The 17563-nt window shown below is 46.5% G+C and overlaps 1 pseudogene; it reads left to right on the top strand.

Annotated features, from left to right (window-relative positions):
- The first annotated feature begins 2514 nt into the window (after positions 1 to 2514).
- The window catches only part of LOC109877256 (fibroblast growth factor receptor substrate 2-like), an 81049-nt pseudogene continuing 66000 nt past the window's right edge, over positions 2515 to 17563 (top strand).

The raw sequence follows: 17563 nt of genomic DNA, 5'->3' as shown, positions 1-17563 counted from the left end.
TCTAACCCTAGGCTACCTGCCTCTAACCACTAGGCTACCTGCCTCTAACCACTAGGCTACCTGCCTCTAACCACTAGGCTACCTGCCTCTAACCACTAGGCTACCTGCCTCTAACCACTAGGCTACCCTGCCTCTAACCACTAGGCTACCCTGCCTCTAACCACTAGGCTACCCTGCCGCCCCATATGACTTCACTTCTTGATCACCATTAAGATAAAAGATCGAGAACGACAGCAGGCATTTTCATCTCTGTTGGAGAGCGCTAAAACTGTTGTTTACCTTGTAAGGAGACCGGAGCGCTGTAATGTTGAATGAATATACAGCCTCTGCATTACCCTTCCACCACCACTAGAGAGCGGCGATGAGCAAATATTTATTGGAAGAGGGAGGTGGCAACAATTGTTTGTATTGGAAGAGGGAGGTGGCAACAATTAGAAACAACGTGTGAGTGAAGGAGGTGGCAACAATTAGACACAACGTGTGAGTGAAGAAGGACAGGGGCTTTTTGCATCCCCAACAGGTGCATAGCAGCATTAATATCGTATTGTATTATTACATATTGAACAGCAGTCCTTTATTCTGCATTTCACTTCAATTGTTATTGTAGTTTTTTAATGAAAACGAATTGCAGAGTAAAATGTAAATCTAATACATGGTGAATGCTGCAGTGAGTTTAGTAGATGGCCGACTCTGTTCATTTCAGACTCTTCAAAACACAGAATACCACTAGTTAGAGGGTACAACTGAACAGATTGTGTGGCCCTCAACCCACACATCTCCAAAGAGATCTCCCACTCTCTTTACCTCTCACTCTCTTTCCCTCTCACTCTCTTTCCCTCACTCTCTTGCCCTCTCACTCTCTTTCCCTCTCTCTTTACCTCCCACTCTCTTTCATTCACTCTCTTGCCCTCTCACTCTCTTTCCCTCTCTCTTTACCTCCCACTCTCTTTCCTTCACTCTCTTTCCCTCTCTCTTTACCTCCCACTCTATTTCCTTCACTCTCTTTCCCTCTCTCTTTACCTCCCACTCTCTTTCCCTCACTCTCTTTCCCACTCTCTTTCCCTCACTCTCTTTACCTCCCACTCTCTTTCCCTCTCACTCTCTTTCCCTCTCTCTTTACCTCCCACTCTCTTTCCCTCACTCTCTTTCCCTCTCTCTTTACCTCCCACTCTCTTTCCCTCACTCTCTTCCCTCTCTCTTTACCTCTCACTCTCTTTCCCTCTCTCTTTACCTCTCACTCTCTTTCTCTCTCACTCTTTCCCTCTCACTCTCTTTCTCTCTCACTCTTTCCCTCTGCCTTGTTGAACGCACCATAGCGTAACACTGAATTACATTACATCTCAGACATTGAAAAGGGAGAGCCATGTGATTACAGTGTTTGGTAATGACACGCAAGGTATAATAGTAACTGATCTGGGACAGCTTGAAGCATCCATGTGATGTCCCAAATGGTACCCTATTCCCTTTATAGTGCACTATTTCTGGGGCTCTTGGTCAAAAGTAGTGCACTACATAGGGAATGGGATGCCATTTGGGACGACGCAGGCCGTGTCAGACCACAGTCCTGTAATCTCCCCATCTTCTCCTCCATCATTGGTTCTATGGAGACCTAGTCATCGTATTGTTAGGCTGACTTGTTAACAATGCACATATTCAACTGACCACAGGCACAAAACCTATACAAGGACTCTCTCTCTCTCTCACATACACAGGGAGATACATCTCTCTCTCTCTCTCACATACACAGGGAGATACATCTCTCTCTCTCTCTCACATACACAGGGAGATACATCTCTCTCTCTCTTTCACATAGACAGGGAGATACATCTCTCTCTCTCTCTCTCACATACACAGGGAGATACATCTCTCTCTCTCTCTCACATACACAGGGAGATACATCTCTCTCTCTCACATACACAGGGAGATACATCTCTCTCTCTCTCACATACACAGGGAGATACATCTCTCTCTCTCTCACACATACACAGGGAGATACATCTCTCTCTCTCTCTCACATACACAGGGAAATACATCTCTCTCTCTCTTTCACATAGACAGGGAGATACATCTCTCTCTCTCTCTCACATAGACAGGGAGATACATCTCTCTCTCTCTCTCTCACATACACAGGGAGATAAATCGTTCCATGCATGCAGAGACTGCCCTGGCCTCTGATCCTACAAAGATCAGACATTAAATAAATAGACGCTGAGCTCTGGAAGGAATGCTTGTTTATATTTCAGCGTTTGCTTTAGAAATATCCTCAAGCTTTACACTGGCATGCGCTCACTAAGGCCCACTTGTAATGTAGCCTACTGTCTGGGTCCTTTGTCAATTTGGTGCCGTTCTGGAAATCCCAGGATCTGACTGACTATTCCCTGTCTACTAGAAGTTAGTTACTGCTTATAAGCAGGAAGAGAATAGTAAAGGCTTTCAAAGAAGATAGAATACGTTTTTGCTTTTGAAATAAACTTTGAAAAGAATTTGAATGCGACCCGACCCGGATGCAGTCTAGGGATACTGGCGTGTTCGGGACGAGATCGAGGCACTGCACTGCCTGAGCTCCGGGAGGGGAGCTGCCTGCTGGAGAGAGTTGCTGGGCGAGTGAGCGATTTACTACAACAAGACAGGGCGACAGCGAGAACAACTTCAGCACGCCTAACTAGTTACTAGGTATTTTCAAAACGAACAGAAAACAAGGTCGGAAGGCAGCGCGGAGTTATTTATAACATTGCTGCTGATAAAGGGCCAAATTGGTCACGTTCGTAAAGTAATATTTTTGCGGGGCGACAGATCGGAGGAGGGACGGGAGTGTGAAGCACTTTGATGTGGGCTGCTGATGGTTGTAGCAGTGAGAAGAAGGGATTTAACAACTTTCCTAAACACAAAAACAAGGGATTCGTGGCAATATTTCCCGAAATACATCTCTGGTTTACCACGAAGCTTTTCCTCTGTAAGTATCTCCTCAACTTCCATGTTATTTTGTATTTCTCGCCAACTTGCCATCTGATTCCTGTTTGTTCAACTGTCATTTGATTCCCGTTTGATTAACAAGTAGAAGTGACTAGCTGGCTAATTATATTAGTTTGCGAGGTAGAGTAACTAACTATTATATAATATAACTGTAGCTTACTAGCGAATGTATTATGTTCTTCTATGGGAAGATAAGAACTGGTGGGCGTTATAATCGCCTATTTTTATGGCCCCACAATTGTATTTAATTTTCTCCAGCTATTTACTGTACGCAGCTAAAAACCACAAGAATCAGAGCAACAACACTACCACTGGTTTCAATACAGACATTGGAGACTGAATAGCTAAAAATCATATTGCTATAAATAAATAATCTACTAGAAAGTAGTCAACTTTTTTTTCTAGTGTTAGACTGATCGCATTATATTTTCTGTTTTCATACCAAATGACATCGAGCTTGTTTTATTGTTCCGCATAGTTACAGAGTTGAACAACATGCACATAACACATCACACCACTGATAAGTAAAGCTAAGTGTCAGTCAAATGAAATGGACGTTTCTAAACAGGTTTGTTTGTTTGTAGTGACAGTTTGTTAGCTGTGGTTCTTAACGGTAATGTTTTCCATGATGTCGTCAATGAGTTTACTCGGTGTGAGTGTCTTCGTTCTGTCGAGAGAGCAACAACATCAGACGGATTGGAAATGTGTTCATGCACTTTACTCAAATGATCCTTAATAAAAAGGAACGGGATTTGTAACGAACTAAGACATGACATCCTGGACCAGGCTATTCACTGTGTTTGTCAAGGTAAAGGACGTAATGACTGGTTCACTGTGGCTCTCACTTAATAACATGTACGCCCTAGTCACTCCATTACCTGTCAATCAAACCTGCAGTTTACAACGCAGTCAGAGTGGCGTTACCTCAGTCGACTGATGTGGTCGGAAGGGCCGTATAGAAGCTGTTCTTGTCTGTCTGCCAGCACATCAGGACAGTGATAACAGGTCTGGTTTTAGCAATGTGTTAAACTGATCTATAGACAAAGAAAAGACCAAGGGGTTGAATGGACTATTTCTCCTGTATGTGCTACTAAACTACACGTTCATCTGCGATTGGTTGGTGAGGGTTGGTGGTTGACTTTTCCAGTTCGGGCAACATGTCAAAAGTGAAGCCTTGAGGTCATCAGTGCATTTTTTTACCATTCATTTGTTAAATGACTTGGTCGGTGTTTTCCTCTCAGTCATCTGAACTGTAGATCTGTGAGACTATGCTGGTTAGTATTGATGGTTATTCAAATCATTCAACTCCCCCTCTCCAGTCCTGAGGGTCAGCGTGACATGGTGGTAGTGTTAGAGTGCAACGCTTTGGGGGGGACTTTGTGCAGACAGATGGTTTAAACTAACACAACACCCACTATAAACACTTTCAGCTCTGAATATGGGATCTGTCTGCTGTGGAATCCTACCCTCTGAAGTGGCAATCAGAATCTCCAGGTTTTCAAAGCCTCTCTGATGCAGAGACTTTTTTTGCTCTCTTTCTTTACCCTTTTCTCTCTCTACCTCTCTCTCTTCCCCCTCTCTCTCTCTCTCTCTCTCTCTCTCTCTCTCTCTCTCTCTCTCTCTCTCTCTCTCTCTCTCTCTCTCTCTCTCTCTCTCTCTCTCTCTCTCTATACCTCTCTATCCCTCTCTCTCCCCCCTCCCTCTCTCTCTCTCTCTCTCTCTCTCTCTCTCTCTCTCTCTCTCTCTCTCTCTCTCTCTCTCTCCCCCTCCCCCCCCCCTCTCTCTCTCTCTCTCTCTCTCTCTCCTCTCTCTCTCTCTCTCTATCCCTCTCTCTCTTCCCCTCTCTCTATCTCTCTCTATCCTCTCTCTCCCCTCTCTCTATCTCTCTCTATCCCTCTCTCTCCCTCTTTCTCCCCCCCCCTCTCTATCTCTCTCTATCCCTCTCTCTCCCTCTCTATCCCTTTTTCTCCCTTTCTTTTCTCTCTCTCTCCCCCTTTCTTTCTCTCTCTCTCTCTCTCTCTCTCTCTCTCTCTCTCTCTCTCTCTCTCTCTCTCTCTCCCCCCCCCCTCTCTCTCTCTTCCCCCTCTCCCCCCCCCCCTCTCTCTCTCTCTTCCCCCCCCCCCCCCCCCCCCCTCTTTCTCTCTCCATCCCTCTTTTTCTCTCTCCCGAGGGCAGACCATCTCGTCCCTACTGTTTGTCTAATGAGTCAACACTTCCTTTATGATGGAGCTAATCGTCCGTTAACAACATCTGACGTGCTTTCTGACGCCATCCACTGGCACTTAGTACTCCTAACCCTCCAGATGCACAGCGCTTTGCTTCCTGCACAGCAGGGAAGGGAACACTGTACGTTATTAATGCCATTACCTGGAACTCACAACACCTGTCACCCAGATCTATTATGTCATCATGGTTTTCCCTCCTAACCACTTGACTTTACCAGGAAAGACTTGTCTGCATCCTAATTCTACTCTATTTAATAGTTAGTTATTGTAAACTGTTTTTCTTATCCTCATTCATGTGAACACTCCCATGCTCTTCTCTGCATCATCCGCTGTCAGAATAATCTGAGGATGGATGTGTTTCTGACGGAGGATGTGTTTCTGACATCATAAAGCCTTTCCATCATGTACCCACGGAGGATGTGTTTCTGCATCATCCTCTGTCAGAATAATCTGACATCATAAAGCCTTTCCATCATGTACCCACGGAGGATGTGTTTCTGACATCATAAAGCCTTTCCATCATGTACCCACGGAGGATGTGTTTCTGACATCATAAAGCCTTTCCATCATGTACCCACGGAGGATGTGTTTCTGACATCATAAAGCCTTTCCATCATGTACCCACGGAGGATGTGTTTCTGCATCATCCTCTGTCAGAATAATCTGACATCATAAAGCCTTTCCATCATGTACCCACGGAGGATGTGTTTCTGACATCATAAAGCCTTTCCATCATGTACCCACGGAGGATGTGTTTCTGACATCATAAAGCCTTTCCATCATGTACCCACGGAGGATGTGTTTCTGCATCATCCTCTGTCAGAATAATCTGACATCATAAAGCCTTTCCATCATGTACCCACGGAGGATGTGTTTCTGACATCATAAAGCCTTTCCATCATGTACCCACGGAGGATGTGTTTCTGACATCATAAAGCCTTTCCATCATGTACCCACGGAGGATGTGTTTCTGCATCATCCTCTGTCAGAATAATCTGACATCATAAAGCCTTTCCATCATGTACCCACGGAGGATGTGTTTCTGACATCATAAAGCCTTTCCATCATGTACCCACGGAGGATGTGTTTCTGACATCATAGCCTTTCCATCATGTACCCACGGAGGATGTGTTTCTGACATCATAAAGCCTTTCCATCATGTACCCACGGAGGATGTGTTTGACGCATCATTTCAGCCTGTTATTTCCCCCTAGTATTCATGTAAATGGCTGTGTGTGTGTGTGTGGTTGCGTGTGTCTGTGTGTGTGTTTGGTTGCGTGTGTGTGTGTGGTTGCGTGTGTGTGTGGTTGCGTGTGTGTGTGTGTGTGTGTGTGTGTGGTTGCGTGTGTGTGGTTGTGTGTGTGTGTGTGTGTGGTTGCGTGTGTGTGTGTGTGTGTGTGTGTGTGGTTGCGTGTTGCGGAGGCTTTCTCCCTGAGCAGCGTTAATGTTTAATGGGAGCGGTAAATGTGCGTCAGCAAGCGCCCTCCAGAGAGGAGAGTCCTTGGCTCACACCACACACACACACACACACACACACACACACACACACACACACATTAGGCTCCGCCTTTGCTGTGAAGACTCACTGTATTCTACCAATGAAACACCAACAGGAATAGAGTCTCTCTCTGCCTCTACATGATCTACCGTTGGTAGTGGACATGTCTGCTTGCTGTGTGGGGACTTGGAGCTCCTAGTAGGTAGTGGACATGTCTGCATGCTGTGTGGGGACTGGGAGCTCCTAGTAGGTAGTGGACATGTCTGCTTGCTGTGTGGGGACTGGGAGCTCCTAGTAGGTAGTGGACATGTCTGCTTGCTGTGTGGGGACTGGGAGCTCCTAGTAGGTAGTGGACATGTCTGCTTGCTGTGTGGGGACTGGGAGCTCCTAGTAGGTAGTGGACATGTCTGCTTGCTGTGTGGGGGACTGGGAGCTCCTAGTAGGTAGTGGACATGTCTGCTTGCTGTGTGGGGACTGGGAGCTCCTAGTAGGTAGTGGACATGTGCTACATAGAGGTGACATGGACAGTGTTATTAGGCCTGTTATAAATCCTCTTCAGTGTTTTGTGACTGTCTCCAACCGTTGTCTTTCGTCTGCAGATGTTTGTCTTTATCAATGTTAGTTTTTATAATGATGTAGTCTGAATGGAAATGTTTAGTTTCTATTTTCTTAGGCCTAGATTCGATCAGATCAAGCGCACCCCTTTCTAAGCACTTCTACAACAGACAAACATGTATGGAAGGTTTCATTCAAATCAAAAAGGGGTGCTGTCAAAAAGTAATTGAATGTATTACAAAGGGGTTTCATGTATGTTGATTTGTTTGCTTATTCTGCGAATACATACCCATAGTACATTACTTTTTTCATTTTTTTGACGATGTCATTAATAACAACTTTTTCTACGAGAAGTGTTGTCTGTTGACAAGAGACTTGAGACTTGTTGAAATGTTAAAAAATATATATATATATATGATTTGATCCGTCCGCCCGCCCGCCCGCCCGCCCGCCCGCCCGCCCGCCCGTGTTTGGGTAACCAGTTGGGGAACCTCCTGACCCAGATGAACAGTCATTGGTCTATTATAATCAGATGACATTGTGACGTCATGATATGGGCCAAAAGTTCCATGTCACCCGAACAGGCTGAAATTCCAGCCATTTTTTTTTTTACAACAATTCAGTGTCATTTAGAGCTCAACGTGTGGAAATATCATCAACCTTAAAGGGGCGGTGCTGTTAAAAAATAACGTTCCTCCACCACACCGCTGGTGGTGAGGATGACGGCCCTCCACCACACCGCTGGTAGTGAGGATGACGGCCCCTCCACCACACCGCTGGTAGTGAGGATGACGGCCCTCCACCACACGCTAGTAGTGAGGATGACGGCCCTCCACCACACCGCTGGTAGTGAGGATGACGGCCCTTCACCGCTGGTGGTGAGGATGACGGCCCTTCACCACACCGCTGGTAGTGAGGATGACGGCCCTCCACCACACCGCTAGTGGTGAGGATGACGGCCCTCCACCACAACGCTAGTAGTGAGGATGACGGCCCTTCACCGCTGGTGGTGAGGATGACGGCCCTTCACCACACCGCTGGTAGTGAGGATGACGGCCCTCCACCACACCGCTAGTGGTGAGGATGACGGCCCTCCAACACAATGCTAGTAGTGAGGATGACGGTCCTCCACCACACCGCTGGTGGTGAGGATGACGGCCCTCCACCACACCGCTGGTAGTGAGGATGACGGCCCTCCACCACACCGCTAGTAGTGAGGATGACGGCCCTCCACCACACCGCTGGTGGTGAGGATGACGGCCCTCCACCACAACGCTAGTAGTGAGGATGATGGCACTCCACCACAACGCTAGTAGTGAGGATGACGGCATTCCACCACAACGCTAGTAGTGAGGATGACGGCCCCTCCACCACAACGCTAGTAGTGAGGATGACGGCCCTCCACCACACCGCTAGTAGAGTGAGGATGACGGCCCTCCACCACACCGCTAGTAGTGAGGATGACGGCCCTCCACCACACCGCTAGTAGTGAGGATGACGGCCCTCCACCACACCGCTAGTGGTGAGGATGACGGCCCTCCACCACATAGCTAGTAGTGAGGATGACGGCCCTCCACCACACCGCTAGTAGTGAGGATGACGGCCCTCCACCACACCGCTAGTAGTGAGGATGACGGACCTCTAGTGCAGACACTCTAGAGCTGAACACAGATCCTGGTTACTGTGAGGGAACATCAGCTCACTGTTATGCTGCTCCCAAATGGGATCATTTAATAAAGCTGATGTGTTACAATCACAACATTTAGACAGGAAACAGTCTTGTCCTGCTCTTGGTATCAATTTACATCAAATGAACTCCACTCAATGCTATGCACACTAGTAGGGCTGCATCCCCAAATTCAACCCTATTCTCTATATAGTGCACTACTTTAGACCAGAGCCCTATTCCCTATATAGTGCACTACTTTAGACCAGAGCCCTATTCTCTATATAGTGCACTACTTTAGACCAGATCCCTATTCCCTATATAGTCCACTACTTTAGACCAGAGCCCTATTCCCTATATAGTGCACTACTTTAGACCAGAGACTTATTCCCTATATAGTACACTACTTTAGACCAGAGCCTTATTCCCTATATAGTGCACTACTTTAGACCAGGGCCCTATTCCATATATAGTGCACTACTTTAGACCAGGGCCCTATTCCCTATATAGTGCACTACTTTAGACCAGGGCCCTATTCCATATATAGTGCACTACTTTAGACCAGGGCCCTATTCCCTATATAGTGCACTACTTTAGACCAGGGCCCTATTCCCTATATAGTGCACTACTTTAGACCAGGGCCCTATTCCCTATATAGTGCACTACTCTAGACCAGAGCCCTATTCCCTATATAGTGCACTACTTTAGACCAGAGCCCTATTCCCTATATAGTGCACTACTCTAGACCAGAGCCCTATTCCCTATATAGTGCACTATCTATCTCTCTGATAAAAATGAACAGTGTCGGTCTGCCCTGCCTGACTTCTCTCTGATAGATATGAACAGTGTCAGTCTGCCCTGCCTGACTTCTCTCTGATAGATATGAACAGTGTCAGTCTGCCCTGCCTGACTTCTCTCTGATAGATATGAACAGTGTCAGTCTGCCCTGCCTGACTTCTCTCTGATAGATTTTTTAATTTATTTTTATTTATTTCACCTTTATTTAACCAGGTAGGCTAGTTGAGAACACCTTTATTTAACCAGGTAGGCTAGTTGAGAACACCTTTATTTAACCAGGTAGGCTAGTTGAGAACACCTTTATTTAACCAGGTAGGCTAGTTGAGAACACCTTTATTTAACCAGGTAGGCTAGTTGAGAACACCTTTATTTAACCAGGTAGGCTAGTTGAGAACACCTTTATTTAACCAGGTAGGCTAGTTGAGAACAAGTTCTCATTTGCAACTGCGACCTGGCCAAGATAAAGCATAGCAGTGTGAGCAGACAACAAAGAGTTACACATGGAGTAAACAATTAACAAGTCAATAACACAGTAGAAAACAAAGGGGGAGTCTATATACAATGTGTGCAAAAGGCATGAGGAGGTAGGCAAATAATTACAATTTTGCAGATTAACAGTGGAGTGATGAATGATCAGATGGTCATGTACAGGTAGAGATATTGGTGTGCAAAAGAGCAGAAAAGTAAATAAATAAAAACAGTATGGGGATGAGGTAGGTGAAAAAGGTGGGCTATTTACCAATAGACTATGTACAGCTGCAGCGATCGGCTAACTGCTCAGATAGCTGATGTTTGAAGTTGGTGAGGGAGATAAAAGTCTCCAACTTCAGCGATTTTTGCAATTCGTTCCAGTCACAGGCAGCAGAGTACTGGAACGAAAGGCGGCCAAATGAGGTGTTGGCTTTAGGGATGATCAGTGAGATACACCTGCTGGAGCGCGTGCTACGGATGGGTGTTGCCATCGTGACCAGTGAGCTGAGATAAGGCGGAGCTTTACCTAGCATGGACTTGTAGATGACCTGGAGCCAGTGGGTCTGGCGACGAATATGTAGCGAGGGCCAGCCGACTAGAGCATACAAGTCGCAGTGGTGGGTGGTATAAGGTGCTTTAGTGACAAAACGGATGGCACTGTGATAGACTGCATCCAGTTTGCTGAGTAGAGTGTTGGAAGCCATTTTGTAGATGACATCGCCGAAGTCGAGGATCGGTAGGATAGTCAGTTTTACTAGGGTAAGCTTGGCGGCGTTAGTGAAGGAGGCTTTGTTGCGGAATAGAAAGCCGACTCTTGATTTGATTTTCGATTGGAGATGTTTGATATGAGTCTGGAAGGAGAGTTTGCAGTCTAGCCAGACACCTAGGTACTTATAGACGTCCACATATTCTAGGTCGGAACCATCCAGGGTGGTGATGCTAGTCGGGCATGCGGGTGCAGGCAGCGACCGGTTGAAAAGCATGCATTTGGTTTTACTAGCGTTTAAGAGCAGTTGGAGGCCATGGAAGGAGTGTTGTATGGCATTGAAGCTTGTTTGGAGGTTAGATAGCACAGTGTCCAAAGACGGGCCGAAAGTATATAGAATGGTGTCGTCTGCGTAGAGGTGGATCAGGGAATCGCCCGCAGCAAGAGCAACATCATTGATATACACAGAGAAAAGAGTCGGCCCGAGAATTGAACCCTGTGGCACCCCCATAGAGACTGCCAGAGGACCGGACAGCATGAACAGTGTCGGCCTGCCCTGCCTGACTTCTCTCTGATAGATATGAACAGTGTCAGTCTGCCCTGCCTGACTTCTCTCTGATAGATATGAACAGTGTCAGTCTGCCCTGCCTGACTTCTCTCTGATAGATATGAACAGTGTCAGTCTGCCCTGCCTGACTTCTCTCTGATAGATATGAACAGTGTCAGTCTGCCCTGCCTGACTTCTCTCTGAAAGATATGAACAGTGTCGACCCAGACACACTGCAGATCTGAGCCGCTCTGGGCTCGTTGTTCTCAAACAACCAGGAAACGTCTCCAGTTTTAAACACTGAACTAATGACAGCAAGCTGTGTGAATTTACCCCCTGCTTTTTCCTCTTCTTCTTCTCTTCCTCTTCCTCTCCTCTTCTTCTCTTCCTCTTCCTCTTCTCCGCCTGTGCAGATGCTTCCCTGGTGAGAGAATGTGGGTGAATATATTTGGCGTCTCCGTTTCAGCCGAGGGAGAGGATATTTTATTTTCCTCTGGGGGAGACGGAGCGTCTCACTCTTACACAGACACACACACACACACACACACCACATTGTCACGAATGTGCCAGACAGGAAAGCATCCTCCCGACACTTTTCTATCATCAAACGGTGTAGTGTGTGTGTGTGTGTGTGTGTGTGTGTGTGTGTGTGTGTGTGTGTGTGGTCTCTGGTAGAATATGCCATTGGTATGCAGCTAGAACCACCATGGCCAAATGAATCATCGTTTCTTTCTTGGGTGTTTTCCATGTCATTTTCAGTCCATCTTTTTATATAACTAACAATTAACTAACTGAAAGGTCATGTTGCTCCAATCAGATCCCAGTTCAGACTACTACCTCAAGTCATGTTGCTCCAATCAGATCCCAGTTCAGACTACTACCTCAAGTCATGTTGCTCCAATCAGATCCCAGTTCAGACTACTACCTCAAGTCATGTTGCTCCAATCAAATCCCAGTTCAGACTACTACCTCAAGTCATGTTGCTCCAATCAGATCCCAGTTCAGACTACTACCTCAAGTCATGTTGCTCCAATCAGATCCCAGTTCAGACTACTACCTCAAGTCATGTTGCTCCAATCAGATCCTGGTTCAGACTACTACCTCAAGTCATGTTGCTCCAATCAGATCCCAGTTCAGACTACTACCTCAAGTCATGTTGCTCCAATCAGATCCCAGTTCAGACTACTACCTCAAGTCATGTTGCTCCAATCAGATCCCAGTTCAGACTACTACCTCAAGTCATGTTGCTCCAATCAGATCCCAGTTCAGACTACTACCTCAAGTCATGTTGCTCCAATCAAATCCCAGTTCAGACTACTACCTCAAGTCATGTTGCTCCAATCAAATCCCAGTTCAGACTACTACCTCAAGTCATGTTGCTCCAATCAGATCCTGGTTCAGACTACTACCTGAAGTCATGTTGCTCCAATCAGATCCCAGTTCAGACTACTACCTCAAGTCATGTTGCTCCAATCAGATCCCAGTTCAGACTACTACCTCAAGTCATGTTGCTCCAATCAAATCCCAGTTCAGACTACTACCTCAAGTCATGTTGCTCCAATCAGATCCCAGTTCAGACTACTACCTCAAGTCATGTTGCTCCAATCAAATCCCAGTTCAGACTACTACCTCAAGTCATGAATGCCCCTGCATGCATTTTTCCCATTTCCAAATCGTGCAAAAAGTGACACTTGTTTCTCTCAATTCAATTCAATTCAATTTAAGGGCTTTATTGGCATGGGAAACATGTGTTAACATTGCCAAAGCAAGTGAGGTAGATAATATACAAAAGTGAATATATAAAGTGAAAAACAACAAAAATTAACAGTAAACATTACACATACAGAAGTTTCAAAACAGTAAAGACATTACAAATGTCATATTATATATATATACAGTGTTCTAGCAATGTACAAATGGCTAAAGGACACAAGATAAAATAAATAAGCATAAATATGGGTTGTATTTACAATGGTGTTTGTTCTTCACTCTCTCTCTATCATCCAACAGCGTAGTCAAACCCTCTGTATAGGATGATCAAATAGCTAGAGATTTGATTTGAGATTCTTCCCTGAAGGTTAACAGAGATGTCAGGCCACGGCTGACTGACACAGGGCTTTGATCCCTACTGGGGTATTTCAGAAAGGAAAGTGGCTGGCCCTTGACGGGACCTCTGAGCATAGTACTAGGTCTCTCTAGAGATTGGTAAACCAGGGAGGGGTTAGAGAGGGGGGGGGAATGTGAGAGGAGGTACAGAGAGATGGGATATTAGAGGGAGGATTGGAGGGGGGAGAGAGAGGAGGAGGAGGGGAGAGGGAAACTGAGAGGAGGTACAGAGGGGATATTAGAGGGAGGATCGGAGGGGGGAGAGAGAGGAGGAGGAGGAGGTACAGAGAGAGGGGATATTAGAGGGAGGATCGGAGTGGTTAGAGAGAGAGAGAGGGAGGAGGGGTGAGAGAGCGGAGGAGGGGAGAGAGAGGAGGAGGGGTGAGATAGTGAGAGAGGAGGGGATATTAGAGGGAGGATCGGAGGGGTGAGAGAGAGAGGAGGAGGGGATAGAGAGGAGGAGGGGTGAGAGAGCGAGAGAGGAGGGGATATTAGAGGGAGGATCGGAGGGGTGAGAGAGAGAGGAGGAGGGGAGAGAGAGGAGGAGGAGGGGGTGAGAGAGGAGGAGGGGAGAGAGAGGAGGAGGGGTGAGAGAGCGAGAGAGGAGGGGATATTAGAGGGAGGATCGGAGGGGTGAGAGAGAGAGGAGGAAGGGATAGAGAGGAGGAGGGGTGAGAGAGCGAGAGAGGAGGGGATATTAGAGGGAGGATCGGAGGGGTGAGAGAGAGGAGGAGGAGGGGAGAGAGAGGAGGAGGAGGGGTGAGAGAGGAGGAGGGGAGAGAGAGGAGGAGGGGTGAGATGGCGAGAGAGGAGGGGATATTAGAGGGAGGATCGGAGGGGTGAGAGGAGGAGGAGGGAGAGAGAGGAGGAGGAGGGGTGAGAGAGAGGAGGAGGGGGAGAGAGAGGAGGAGGGGTGAGGTGGCGAGAGAGGAGGGGATATTAGAGGGAGGATCGGAGGGGTGAGAGAGAGAGAGAGGAGGAGGGGAGAGAGAGGAGGAGGAGGGGTGAGAGAGAGGAGGAGGGGTGAGAGAGCGGAGGGGAGAGAGAGGAGGAGGGGTGAGAGAGCGAAAGAGGAGGAGGAGAACGTAGCTGTACTCATTCCACAGCGGGCCTCATAGTAAGAGGGCATTCACACTGAAACCAATGTTACACTAACCCACTCCATCACCTCTGTGTTGTAATGTTACACTAACCCACTCCATCACCTCTGTGTTGTAATGTTACACTAACCCACTCCATCACCTCTGTGTTGTAATGTTACACTAACCCACTCCATCACCTCTGTGTTGTAATGTTACACTAACCCACTCCCATCACCTCTGTGTTGTAATGTTACACTAACCCACTCCATCACCTCTGTGTTGTAATGTTACACTAACCCACTCCATCACCTCTGGTGTGTTGTAATGTTACACTAACCCACTCCATCACCTCTGGTGTGTTGTAATGTTACACTAACCCACTCCATCACCTCTGTGTTGTAATGTTACACTAACCCACTCCATCACCTCTGTGTTGTAATGTTACACTAACCCACTCCATCACCTCTGTGTTGTAATGTTACACTAACCCACTCCATCACCTCTGTGTTGTAATGTTACACTAACCTACTCCATCACCTCTGGTGTGTTGTAATGTTACACTAACCCACTCCATCACCTCTGTGTTGTAATGTTACATTAACCCACTCCATCACCTCTGTGTTGTAATGTTACACTAACCCACTCCATCACCTCTGTGTTGTAATGTTACACTAACCCACTCCATCACCTCTGTGTTGTAATGTTACACTAACCCACTCCATCACCTCTGTGTTGTAATGTTACACTAACCTACTCCATCACCTCTGTGTTGTAATGTTACACTAACCCACTCCATCACCTCTGGTGCGTTAGAATGCCTGCGCTGTCGCTTGCTACAAGGTGCATCCCAAATGACAGCCTATTCTCTATGGGCTCTGGTCAAACGTAGTGCACTATACAAGGAATAGGGTGCCATTTTTGGGATGTAATCCAAATGTCATAAATTGGACAGGGCCCAGAAGCCGGGTCTGGGAAAGAGAATGTGTTCTTCTTATGTACTGAGTGATGTTGTGCTTTCAAGAGGAGGGGAAAGATGATGGATAAGTGAGACTATTTATACTGAACAAAAATATAAACACAACATGTTTCATGAGATTAAATACAAGTTCCCAGAAATGTTCCAAACGCACAAAAAAACAACAACATATTTCTCTCAAATGTTTTGCACAAATGTGTTTACATCCCTGTTAGTGAGCATTTCTACTTTGCCAATATCATCCATCCACCTGACAGGTGTGGCATATCAATAATCTGATTAAACAGCATGATCATTACACAGGTGCACCTTGTGCTGGGGACAATACAAGGCCACTTAAACACAATTCCACAGATGTCTCAAGTTTTGAGGGAGAGTGCAATTGTAATGCTGACTGCAGTAATGTCCAACTCAGCTGTTGCCAGAGAATTTAATGTTAATTTTCTCTACCATAAGCCACCTGCAACGTCTTTTTAGAGAATTTTACAGTACGTCGAACTGGCCTCACAACCGTAGACCACGTGTAACCACGCCAGCCCAGGACCTCCACATCCGGCTTCTTCACCTGCGGGATCGTCTGAGACCAGCCACCTGGACAGCTGATGAAACTGTAGGTTTGCACAACCAAAGAATTTCTGCACAAACTGTCAGAAACCGTCTCAGGGAAGCTCATCTGCTCGTCATCTTCACCAGGGTCTTGGCCTGACTACAGTTGGACGTCGTAACTGACTTCCGTGGGTAAATGTTCACCTTCGTTGGCCACCTTCACGCTGGGGAGAAGTGTCCTCTTCACAGATGAATCCCTGTTTCAACTGTACCGGGCAGATGGCAGACTGTGGTGTGTGTGGGTGAGCGGTTTGCTGATGTCAACGTAGTGAACAGAGTGGTGACAGTGGGGCACTTTAAATAAAATAATTTAAAAGTGACTTTTGTATATATAGTGTGTGTGGACACCCCTTCAAATGAGTGGACTCGGCTCCTCCAGACCCGTTGCTGATAGGTGTATAACATTGCATGGCTGTGTCCTCAGTCTCCATAGACAAACATCGGCAGTAGAATGGACTTACTGAAGAGCTCAGTGACTTTCAACTTGGCACTGTCATCACAAGTCAGTTCATCAAATTGCTGTCCTGCTAGAGCTGCCCAGGTCAACTGTAAGTGCTGTTATTGTGAAGTGGAAACGTCTAGGAGCAACAACGGAGCAACTCTACTGAGTTCCAAACTGACGCTGGAAGCAACATCAGCACAAGAACTGTTTGTCGGGAACATGAAAAACAGAGCATTGAGGCTGTTGTAAATTACACTGAAAGTGTAAAAACATTATTTTTTTTTAAACCAAATAAAATGTACAATTATGATATTTAACTGAGGGTAAGGCACACTTAAATAATAATATTATCGCTTACGTGCGCATGTCAGGAGCTGTTTTGTCGGGAGCTGTTCGTCTGGAGCTGTTAGCCGGGAACTTCATGAAATAGGTTTCCATGGCTGAGCAGCTTCACACAAGCCTAAGATCACCATGCGCAATGCCAAATGTCGGCTGTTGTGGTGTAAAGCTCATCGCAATTGGAATCTGGGCATTGCAGATGCCAGGAGAAAGCTACATGCCCCAATGTATAGTGCCAACTGTCAAGTTTGGTGGAGGAGGAATAATGGTCTGGGGCTGTTTTTCATGGTTCGGGCTAGGCCCCTTAGTTCCAGTGAAGGGAAATCTTAACGCTACAGCATACAATTATTTTCTAGATGATTCCAACTTTGTGGCAACAGTTTGGGGAAGGCCCTTTCCTGTTTCAGCATGACAATGCCACCGTGCACAAAGTGAGGTCCATACAGAAATGGTTTGTCGAGATCGGTGTGGAAGAACTTGACTGACCTGCACAGAGCCCTGACCTCAACCCCATCGAACACTTTTAGGATGAATTGGAATGCTGATTGCGAGCCAGGCCTAATCACCCAACAT

This window comes from Oncorhynchus kisutch, unplaced genomic scaffold (genome assembly GCF_002021735.2).
Source record: "Oncorhynchus kisutch isolate 150728-3 unplaced genomic scaffold, Okis_V2 Okis09a-Okis19a_hom, whole genome shotgun sequence".
Classification (NCBI taxonomy): Eukaryota; Metazoa; Chordata; class Actinopteri; order Salmoniformes; family Salmonidae; genus Oncorhynchus; species Oncorhynchus kisutch.
Note: the sequence above shows the minus strand (reverse complement) of the source record. Positions and strands in the feature narration are given on the sequence as shown.